Consider the following 12,348-nt stretch of genomic DNA (forward strand, 5'->3'; position numbering starts at 1 on the left):
GCCCACCCCCTGTTCAACTCAGTCACAGCCCGCTGCCCACCACATTATATATCCAATACGGCCTCTTGCCCACACCCCTCCCTCTGCTCCTGTGTCAAGTAGGTCCCACTCAGGGCTCACTATATCCTGTGAAATGTAAAGAATTTTATCCGACCAGACTCACCATACTATTAATTTTTATTCATTTTAATATTTATTTCCTGTTGCAGAAGATGAATGCTGTCATACAATAATACGAGATTGCACAATGCCACGCAAGTCGAAGACTCAAAAACTAAAACAAGCGCAAGCGGCATATGCTCGCCATATTTATCAACAACAGAAATCTGCTTCAGCTCAAGAGCTGAGACAAGACCCAGATTACAGTGAGTGGCAAGAAATTAATTATAAAATAAAATCACAGACAGTGTTAATAACAGACAGGAAGCTTGAGAAGTACCTCGATTCTAATTATGTGTGTGATTGTTTACATGATAAACTATGTCATACAGTCAAGATATCTGATCAACATGATAATGTACAAGTAACAAAAAGCTGTAGTCATTGTAAACTTATAGTTACACGAACATTGACTGAAAATCACGAACATGGTGATGTTGTAGGTACTTCCAGTGGTTTGAAAAGACGTAAAGATACCGAGAGCAGTGCCACAAAACGATTGAAATTATTTAGACAGGACACAGAAGAAAACAGTGAAGAAGTAACATCACGTGAGACAGTGCTAATGGTGACAGATAAGGAACTTGAAAAGTACTTAGATGATAATTATTTAAAATTATGTCATTATTGCTCGCATAATACACTACGTCATATAGTCAGGGTTGATGAACATGATGTGCAAGTGATGGAAAGCTGTAGCGAATGTAATCATGCAGTTTCACGAGCGTTGATGGGAAATTACGAGATTCTGAAGACATTAGTGTACTTCAACATGCTAAATGGCCAAGGATACATGTTCTACAAGAGTATGTGTGCCATAAATGGAATGGAATTTGTGTCACCACTGGTGTATAGAAGGTGCGAGAATCATATAAGAAATGTGATTAATATGAGATGGCAAGAAGTGCAAGAAAACACTCGCCATATAATATTTTACCAATATAAAAAACAGTTAAATATAGACCCCATTGATGGCTTCCTTAACATTGATGTGTCCTTTAGCGGATCTAGGAGCCCTTATTCACAAATTAGCACTGCTTTCCTAGTGGAAATGTTAACAGGCATGGTTGTGGACTTCAATGTGTTCTGTAAAAAACCTGCATTCAGTGCCAAATGCTCAAGCGTAGGAAACGGACTTGGGAAATAAACGAGGCGCAGTTTGATGATGAGATGGATAAACATCTACCGCATTGTGATAAGAACTACTACAGCAGTCCAAAAAATATGGAAGAGGATGCTGCATTGTTGATGTGGGGTCGATCACAAAACATCAAACTCAGGTATACAACTTTGGTGGATAACAGTAACTCCTCCTCTACCTACAATAAAGTTTGTGGAATGAACTATGGTGCTGGACCATATGGAAACGTAAAGGTGGAAAAGACTGAGTGTAAAAATTACTTAGTCGAGAGACTTGTTACACAGATCATCCATTTGGAGTCAAAAGGGGAGGCCGAAGGTAATGGAAAGCTAAGTTCCGAGACCTTTGGGAAGTTGATGGTTCACTTCAAACGAGCCATCAGGGACAACATCAACACAAACTGGAGAAAAATGAGGAAGGCCTGCCTATCCGGACTGTTCGATGAAACGTCTACAGATGAAAATCCATTACACGAGTTCTGTCCTGAAGGCAAAAATTCTTGGTGTTTTTACCAACACGATCTTGCAAATAAAAAGAACCAACGATCACACAAGACCATGAATATCCCACAATCGAATGAGGACGAATTTGAAATCCAAAAGATCTACTACAAGTTCTACGATGATCTTATCTCGGAGGAAAACATGAAAAAGTGTCTGAAGGGAAAGCCAAATGAGTCTCTACACAACCGAGTTTGGAATAGCGTCCCAAAAGACAGATCTGTAAGTCGTTCAATGGTTGAGTTCAGCATGGCAGTGACGGCCATCAACCACAATGCCGAGTCTTTGGGCAGTCTTATTGGTATACCTCAGCATGATATTACTATCTTGAAGATGATGTCACCTTGAGGAACTATATTTCTGACCAATTATAAAATAGTTAGTATAAAATTAGTTGAATAATAAAAGGTTTGTATTTTTTGTCTTCCTTTTTATATATACAACTAGTTAAAAAAATATTGGTTGATATTAAACAACTTTTCCGAAACAGAGGTAATGCCCCAATATGTCCCCACTACAATGCAACATTCGTTAGTGGGCTGAGAAGTGAGTTCTGGCTACTAGGCATGAAAACGTGACTTATTATGTAAATCGGGCCTTGTATAGTAGACTGAGAAGTGAGCTCTGGCTACTAGGTACGACATATATATATATATATATATATATATATATATATATATATATATATATATATATATATATATATATATATATATATATATATATATATTGTGACGGTAACGCGTTGGTGTTTGGCTGTTTTAAAAGCTAGGGGTAAAGCTCATTGTTAAATTAAAATTTAACAATGAGATTTTAATTACGTTAGAAAAGCAAAACATGAATAAAATGGACATACAAATTGTAAAATAAAATCAATCAATCAAAATAATAAGAATAATCAAATGGCAAAATGAAAAGTTACGTTAAGACAAGTGAGTAATAACAAGTGAACAATATACAATGCAAAATATGGGTGCAGGAATATTGGCTTTAAGCTGCCACCTCTCTTAGTACATGTAAGCCAGAGCTTAGTCTACCAACGAGACGTGTTAACTTGTTGAAAGCACTGGATATTCTGAGGTCTGCAGGTCGTGGTGGCCCCAGACATCAGGTAGTGTGGCGGTGGAGGAGCAGGTGCGACTGACCACCAGCCAATCAGCGATGAGCAGGCGACGGACAGGTAGTTTGGTGGTTCGAGTGGCGGAGGCGGAGCAGGTGTTCCTGGTGCTGAATACGTTTGCTCTCTGGCAAACCTTGGTGATGTACTTGTTGGATATTTCTTCCATATTAGTTGTATAGGGATGTATAGCGACGAACTTAGGAGGGAAGAGCAGGCTCAATCTCTCTTGAAGGAGATTATCGTCACAATATATATATATATATATATATATATATATATATATATATATATATATATATATATATATATATATATATATATATATATATATATATATATATATATATATATATATATATGTATATATATATATATATATATATATATATATATATGTATATATATATATATATATATATATATATATATATATATATATATATGTATATATATATATGTATATATATATATATATATATATATATATATATATATATATATATATATATATATATATATATGTATATAAATATGTATATATATATGTGTATATATATATATATATATATATATATATATATATATATATATATATATATATATATATATATATATATATTAGTATATTTTGGTAGCAGTCTTTCCTGTAGACATATTTTATTAAATATGACCGAAAAAGTAAGATTAATAATTCTAACACGAATTTTCTCAATCTTTCGTACATTATGCTTCACTGTTGGAGGTAAATCAAAAATCACTTCTCCAAAATTCATTTTTATTTCTAGTCTGACGCGACACGGGCGCGTTTCGTAAAACTTATTACATTTTCAAAGACTTCACAAATACACAACTGATTAGAACTTGCGTTTCCCTGATTTTATATCTACATTTGAGTGAGGTGGGAAGGGTGATGTGGCATTACATTTGAGTAAGGTGGGAAGGATGATGTGGCATTAGAGGATATTAATAGGGTATTAAAAGTATCAACACAAGACAGAACACGAAACAATGGATATTGAATAGAAGTGTTTGTAGAAAGCCTATTGGTCCATATTTCTTGATGCTTCTATATTGGAGCGGAGTCTTGAGGTGGGTAGAATATAGTTGTGCAATAATTGGCTGTTGATTGCTGGTGTTGACTTCTTGATGTGTAGTGCTTCGCAAACGTCGAGCCGCCTGCTATCGCTGTATCTATCGATGATTTCTGTGTTGTTTACTAGGATTTCTCTGGCGATGGTTTGGTTATGGGAAGAGATTATATGTTCCTTAATGGAGCCCTGTTGTTTATGCATCGTTAAACGCCTAGAAAGAGATGTTGTTGTCTTGCCTATATACTGGGTTTTTTGGAGCTTACAGTCCCCAAGTGGGCATTTGAAGGCATAGACGACGTTAGTCTCTTTTAAAGCGTTCTGTTTCGTGTCTGGAGAGTTTCTCATGAGTAGGCTGGCCGTTTTTCTGGTTTTATAGTAAATCGTCAGTTGTATCCTCTGATTTTTGTCTGTAGGGATAACGTTTCTATTAACAATATCTTTCAGGACCCTTTCCTCTGTTTTATGAGCTGTGGAAAAGAAGTTCCTGTAAAATAGTCTAATAGGGGGTATAGGTGTTGTGTTAGTTGTCTCTTCGGAGGTTGCATGGCTTTTCACTTTCCTTCTTATGATGTCTTCGATGAAACCATTGGAGAAGCCGTTATTGACTAGAACCTGCCTTACCCTACAGAGTTCTTCGTCGACTTGCTTCCATTCTGAGCTGTGGCTGAGAGCACGGTCGACGTATGCGTTAACAACACTCCTCTTGTACCTGTCAGGGCAGTCGCTGTTGGCATTTAGGCACATTCCTATGTTTGTTTCCTTTGTGTAGACTGCAGTGTGGAAACCTCCGCCCTTTTCCATGACTGTTACATCTAGAAAAGGCAGCTTCCCATCCTTTTCCGTCTCGTAAGTGAAACGCAGCACGGAACTCTGCTCAAATGCCTCCTTCAGCTCCTGCAGATGTCTGACATCAGGTACCTGTGTAAAAATGTCGTCAACATACCTGCAGTATATGGCCGGTTTCAAGTTCATGTCGACTAAGACTTTTTGCTCGACGGTACCCATGTAGAACGCCAAGAAATCCGGACTCCACCTGCCAAAGATCATTGGGGAATATAAACCTGGATATGCGTATGGAAATGTCAAGACGCACAAGCCTGGAAACCCACTTCGGCCAATCATTAGCCAGATACCCACACCCACGTACAGATTGGCAAAGCGACTCAACGGCCTGCTGACTCCTTATGTTCCTTGCGCCTTCAGCCTGAAGTCTCCAAAGGAATTTGTGGACTTACTGCGGGGCGCACGGGCCACAGGGATAAGAGCCTCGTTGGACGTAGAATCGCTGTTTACCAACGTACCTGTGGACGAGACAATCGGAATGATAGCCGACAGAGTGTATCGTGATCCAGCCTGTACTCCTCTTGACATGCCAGAAAGTATTCTGAGGAAACTACTCCAAGCTTGTACTAAAGAGGCACCCTTCTTGAGCCCGGATGGGCACATGTATAAGCAAGTAGATGGGGTCGCTATGGGTTCTCCCCTAGGTGTCCTGTTTGCAAACTTCTACATGGGTACCGTCGAGCAAAAAGTCTTAGTCGACATGAACTTGAAACCGGCCATATACTGCAGGTATGTTGACGACATTTTTACACAGGTACCTGATGTCAGACATCTGCAGGAGTTGAAGGAGGCATTTGAGCAGAGTTCCGTGCTGCGTTTCACTTACGAGACGGAAAAGGATGGGAAGCTGCCTTTTCTAGATGTAACAGTCATGGAAAAGGGCGGAGGTTTCCACACTGCAGTCTACACAAAGGAAACAAACATAGGAATGTGCCTAAATGCCAACAGCGACTGCCCTGACAGGTACAAGAGGAGTGTTGTTAACGCATACGTCGACCGTGCTCTCAGCCACAGCTCAGAATGGAAGCAAGTCGACGAAGAACTCTGTAGGGTAAGGCAGGTTCTAGTCAATAACGGCTTCTCCAATGGTTTCATCGAAGACATCATAAGAAGGAAAGTGAAAAGCCATGCAACCTCCGAAGAGACAACTAACACAACACCTATACCCCCTATTAGACTATTTTACAGGAACTTCTTTTCCACAGCTCATAAAACAGAGGAAAGGGTCCTGAAAGATATTGTTAATAGAAACGTTATCCCTACAGACAAAAATCAGAGGATACAACTGACGATTTACTATAAAACCAGAAAAACGGCCAGCCTACTCATGAGAAACTCTCCAGACACGAAACAGAACGCTTTAAAAGAGACTAACGTCGTCTATGCCTTCAAATGCCCACTTGGGGACTGTAAGCTCCAAAAAACCCAGTATATAGGCAAGACAACAACATCTCTTTCTAGGCGTTTAACGATGCATAAACAACAGGGCTCCATTAAGGAACATATAATCTCTTCCCATAACCAAACCATCGCCAGAGAAATCCTAGTAAACAACACAGAAATCATCGATAGATACAGCGATAGCAGGCGGCTCGACGTTTGCGAAGCACTACACATCAAGAAGTCAACACCAGCAATCAACAGCCAATTATTGCACAACTATATTCTACCCACCTCAAGACTCCGCTCCAATATAGAAGCATCAAGAAATATGGACCAATAGGCTTTCTACAAACACTTCTATTCAATATCCATTGTTTCGTGTTCTGTCTTGTGTTGATACTTTTAATACCCTATTAATATCCTCTAATGCCACATCATCCTTCCCACCTTACTCAAATGTAATGCCACATCACCCTTCCCACCTCACTCAAATGTAGATATAAAATCAGGGAAACGCAAGTTCTAATCAGTTGTGTATTTGTGAAGTCTTTGAAAATGTAATAAGTTTTACGAAACGCGCCCGTGTCGCGTCAGACTAGAAATAAAAATGAATTTTGGAGAAGTGATTTTTGATTTACCTCCAACAGTGAAGCATAATGTACGAAAGATTGAGAAAATTCGTGTTAGAATTATTAATCTTACTTTTTCGGTCATATTTAATAAAATATATATATATATATATATATGTGTATATAAATATATATATATATATATATATATATATATATATATATATATATATATATATATATATATATATATATATATATATGTATATATATGTATATATATATATATGTATATATATGTATATATATATATGTATATATATAAATATATATATATATATATATATATATATATATATATATATATATATATATATATATATATAACTTTAGAACACTTTCCCACCAGGAGACTCGAACCCTAGCCAGCACAGAAGCCTTCCAGCAACTGGCATAACAGGTACGCCTTAACCCGCTCCACCACCAGCTCAGACCCTTAAAAGAGATGGTAATTTCGGAGTATTTAAATACACCAAAGATCACCACCTCCCAAGAGCACTAGAGCAAGTGAGGGGTCATTTAGACGTTAATTTCATCAAGTCCCTGTTAATATGGGAAGACACAGTGTCTATGCTTAAGGCACAACTCTCCTAAACACGAGAGTGAAGTGTACAACTTTAGAACACTTTCCCACCAGGAGACTCGAACCCTAGCCAGCACAGAAGCCTTCCAGCAACTGGCATAACAGGTACGCCTTAACCCGCTCCACCACCAGCTCAGACCCTTAAAAGAGATGGTAATTTCGGAGTATTTAAATACACCAAAGATCACCACCTCCCAAGAGCACTAGAGCAAGTGAGGGGTCATTTAGACGTTAATTTCATCAAGTCCCTGTTAATATGGGAAGACACAGTGTCTGCTTAAGGCACAACTCTCCTAAACACGAGAGTGAAGTGTACAACTTTAGAACACTTTCCCACCAGGAGACTCGAACCCTAGCCAGCACAGAAGCCTTCCGGCAACTGGCATAACAGGTACGCCTTAACCCGCTCCACCACCAGCTCAGACCCTTAAAAGAGATGGTAATTTCGGAGTATTTAAATACACCAAAGATCACCACCTCCGAAGAGCACTAGAGCAAGTGAGGGGTCATTTAGACGTTAATTTCATCAAGTCCCTGTTAATATGGGAAGACACAGTGTCTATGCTTAAGGCACAACTCTCCTAAACACGAGAGTGAAGTGTACAACTTTAGAACACTTTCCCACCAGGAGACTCGAACCCTAGCCAGCACAGAAGCCTTCCAGCAACTGGCATAACAGGTACGCCTTAACCCGCTCCACCACCAGCTCAGACCCTTAAAAGAGATGGTAATTTCGGAGTATTTAAATACACCAAAGATCACCACCTCCCAAGAGCACTAGAGCAAGTGAGGGGTCATTTAGACGTTAATTTCATCAAGTCCCTGTTAATATGGGAAGACACAGTGTCTATGCTTAAGGCACAACTCTCCTAAACACGAGAGTGAAGTGTACAACTTTAGAACACTTTCCCACTTTCCATATTAACAGGGACTTGATGAAATTAACGTCTAAATGACCCCTCACTTGCTCTAGTGCTCTTGGGAGGTGGTGATCTTTGGTGTATTTAAATACTCCGAAATTACCATCTCTTTTAAGGGTCTGAGCTGGTGGTGGAGCGGGTTAAGGCGTACCTGTTATGCCAGTTGCTGGAAGGCTTCTGTGCTGGCTAGGGTTCGAGTCTCCTGGTGGGAAAGTGTTCTAAAGTTGTACACTTCACTCTCGTGTTTAGGAGAGTTGTGCCTTATATATATATATATATATATATATATATATATATATATATATATATATATATATATATATATATATATATATATATATATATATAAATATATATATATATATATATATATATATATATATATATATATATATATATATATATATATATATATATATATATATATATATATATATATATATATATAATGTAGAGAGAAAGAGAGAGAGTGGGCCGGGAGAAGTTGTTGTGGGAGACAGGACAAAGGGAAGGGCTAGAGTGTGGGAGGAAGGAAGGGGGAATGCGCGGGGAAGACAATGGGAGAGGAAGAGGTGGGAGGTGAGTGGGGTAGGGGAGGAGAAGAGATGGGGAGGGCGCCCAAGAATCTCCAGGAACTCTTCTAATACTATATCCCATGAAAGGGAAGAGGGGATATGAGGGGAAGGGTTTGGAACAAAACTCCCACATCACTCATAAATTGTTAAGGCAAGAAGCAGAAATAAAATGCCGTTAGTTGTGTTTCATTAATTATTTAGAGAAATAGCAGCAGCCGTGTGTAGTGTATTGGGTCATCATCTCTTTAGATCTACGGCAACAGCCCGTGTGTGTAGTGTAGATGTGTCATCACATCTCTAGATCTACGGTAGCAGCCTGTGTGTGTAGTGTAGAGGGTCATCATCTCACTAGATCTACGGCAGCAGCTTGTGTGAAGTGAAGAGGATTCACATTCTCCGTGGTGTAGTGGTAAGACACTCGCCTGGCGTTCCGCGAGCGCTATGTCATGGGTTCGTATCCTGGCCGGGGAGGATTTACTGGGCGCAATTCCTTAACTGTAGCCTCTGTTTAACGCAACAGTAAAATGTGTACTTGGATGAAAAAACGATTCTTCGCGGCAGGGGATCGTATTCCAGGGACCATAGGATTAAGGACTTGCCCGAAACGCTACGCGTACTAGTGGCTGTACAAGAATGTAACAATTCTTGTATATATCTCAAAAAAAAAAAGAAAAAAAAGAAAAAAAAAAAAAAAAAAAAAAAAGAGGGAACTCTCTCTCCTGCTATATGCTGCATTATTTGCATTTGCGTTTTTGAAAATGAAATAACTATTATTGTGATACTTTTATTATCCACAGGAGGTGTTGGTCTAATATAATATGAACAGTTTGTTTGGGAGGATAGCATAGTTATGCCGGAGCTACAGGGACAGGATGAACATTCATGTGTCACTGGTGAGCATGGTTATACAGGAGCTCCAGGCACAAGATGAACATTTTTGTTTCAATGGAGAACATGGTTATACAGGAGCTCCAGGCACAGGACGAACATTCTTGTGTCACTGGAGAACATGGTTATACAGGAGCTCCAGGCACAGGACGAACATTCTTGTGTCACTGGAGAACATGGTTATACAGGAGCTCCAGGCACAGGACGAACATTCTTGTGTCACTGGAGAACATGGTTATACAGGAGCTCCAGGTACAGGACGAACATTCTTGTGTCACTGGAGAACATGGTTATACAGGAGCTCCAGGCACAGGACGAACAGACTGAGAGCGAGGCCACACGCCAACAGGAAGAACATTCCCTGAGAGAGAGTTTTATTATTTAGGATATTATAACAACCTGTTAACTCTTTTAGAGCTGACTGGAAAAGTTTACTCATTTCAATATATTACATAAAACCTGAAAGTCACAGAGTCAGAAGTAACGTAAATAATGAGAGGTATATTACCCATATGTCAGCAACTGACAGTGAAGCCTGGATTACTATCTTGGTTGGCAGGTTGTCACAGGCAGTAAAGTTTGGTATTGTTGTTTTTACCCAATGATTGTACAGTCCGGATTCAAGCATCATCATGATCCTGATGGGTGTCATATATATTTTAAACTATATCAGTAATAATTTATACAATATGTTTACTAAAAACCTAAACTTGTTACATACCATTTAAGCAGGCTAGAAAATATATGATGACCAAAGCACACATCAGAAGAGAGAGAAACGATGACGTTTCGGTCCGTCTTGGACCATAATCAAGTCGTGTGAAAGAAGAGAGGAGGAGACAGGTAAATATATAAGGTAACAGAGAAAGATGAGAGGTGAACAGCAGGTAAGAAAAAGGTAAGAATTGGATGACCAAGTAACGTTAATGTCTTCTCTCAATGTCTAATGTCTCTCTAATGTTCTCTCTAATTTTCTCTTTAATGTCTTATCTCAAAGAATTGCTAAGATTATGTAAGATATTTAATTCCCTTGATCCAGTCCCAGTACGGCAGGCCTTGTTGGTTGGACTTGGCCACAACAACGCAAACTCTAGCGCTGCCAGAGCGGGAGAAGCCTTAAACAGACTACAATTAAGAAGCATGATTCTTGCCAGAGGAGGTGATCATCCACACCAAAACTACACTTGTTCCCGACCGTGGGAGGAGCCTACCTTCAAAATAGTAATAAAAGGTCTTTCGATAAAAAAGGCTGCCTATGATCCAACAATCCTAAGGTGCATCATTGAAAAGCAAATGAGCAGCATTGCAGTAGCATGAGCCAATCACCTCTTCACAGACGGATCGGTGGACACAGAATATGAAAGTGCTGGTACTGCACTTTGAAAGGACAGCGAACAAGCATAAGAAAGACTGGAAGGACCATTATCATCAACCCAAACTGAGATGTTTGCCATAAAATAGGCATTCGCATATGTCATTGCACAAAGCACTCAAAATGCAATCATACTTATGGACACAAAAGCTGCACTTCACATATTAGGAAACAAGAAATGGAAAGACATCGTGGAAACAATTACCACCGTTTTGTGTCTTGGAACAGTAATTAAAGGCAAAAGACTCAACATAACCCACAACTAGATCCCATCCCATGTTGGAATCCCATTAACTAAGAAAGCTGATAAAACTGCTAAATTGGCAACTCGGCATCTAGTGATCCACAAAAGAATCCAACCCAGCCTATAATACATAAAAAATATTGTCACCAAAAACATGCACACCTCAACAAAGCCCATCTACAACAGAGTAGCAGAAGGTTCGCCCTCTGCAATATGATATCTCAGGCCACCAAGTGAGACAGGCTATATATCTCAAAAGGAATCCACTGGGTAATGTCAATTCGGTTATATAGACTACGTCTAGGTTATAGATGCAACTGCAAAATTGGTGAACCCAGACAGAGGAAATGCATCTTCTGCCAAACAATCATAGAAAAGCCCCTACTTCATTATCTTCTGGAATGTGAAGAAACCAACGTTCTTAGAAGAGCTCTAAGAGTCCCTGAATCTTGCAGTAATCACCCTGAAGCAAACAACACTGCCACTCTTCTGGTCAAAAAATTTGTCCAGCAGCTTGACCCCCTCATAAATACTGTCGAGAAGTATCCTTCCCGGCGATAGCAGCTTAATGATTCAAATGCGACTTCAGGACACAGTATACATTCACTTAAAAAAAAAATATTCCACTTAAGGGTTATTCATGGCCGTGCCTCCTCCAGGGTGGCTTAATCTTCATCAATCAATCAATCTGTCTCCTCACTTGAGAATGAACCTAGTAGGTGCCTGACAATTACTTTATCTAGTCCAGCCAAACGTTTGGGCTTAAATTTTTCAGTCTGTTTAAAAACTCATTTCCTGGTAACCAGTAAACTTTAATTATTTCCTCTTCACTTCTTACATAGATTTGTTCAGTTACAGGCTTAATATAAGAATTTTCTCTGAGGACCAAACCACACACCA

General features: G+C 39.1%; 1 long non-coding RNA gene across 1 annotated transcript in view; it reads right to left on the reverse strand.

The window, feature by feature from the left end:
- Positions 1-9,742: 9,742 nt before the first annotated feature.
- Positions 9,743-12,348, reverse strand: part of LOC138357163 (uncharacterized) — a 36,308-nt gene continuing 33,702 nt past the window's right edge. Inside the window, exons 2-3 of the long non-coding RNA XR_011224842.1 lie at positions 10,341-10,470; positions 9,743-10,193 (exon numbers count right to left, since the gene is read on the reverse strand). This is a non-coding gene — a long non-coding RNA (uncharacterized lncRNA). The remainder of the gene's footprint in view (positions 10,194-10,340; positions 10,471-12,348) is intronic.

This window comes from Procambarus clarkii, chromosome 76 (genome assembly GCF_040958095.1).
Source record: "Procambarus clarkii isolate CNS0578487 chromosome 76, FALCON_Pclarkii_2.0, whole genome shotgun sequence".
NCBI classification, from domain to species: domain Eukaryota; kingdom Metazoa; phylum Arthropoda; class Malacostraca; order Decapoda; family Cambaridae; genus Procambarus; species Procambarus clarkii.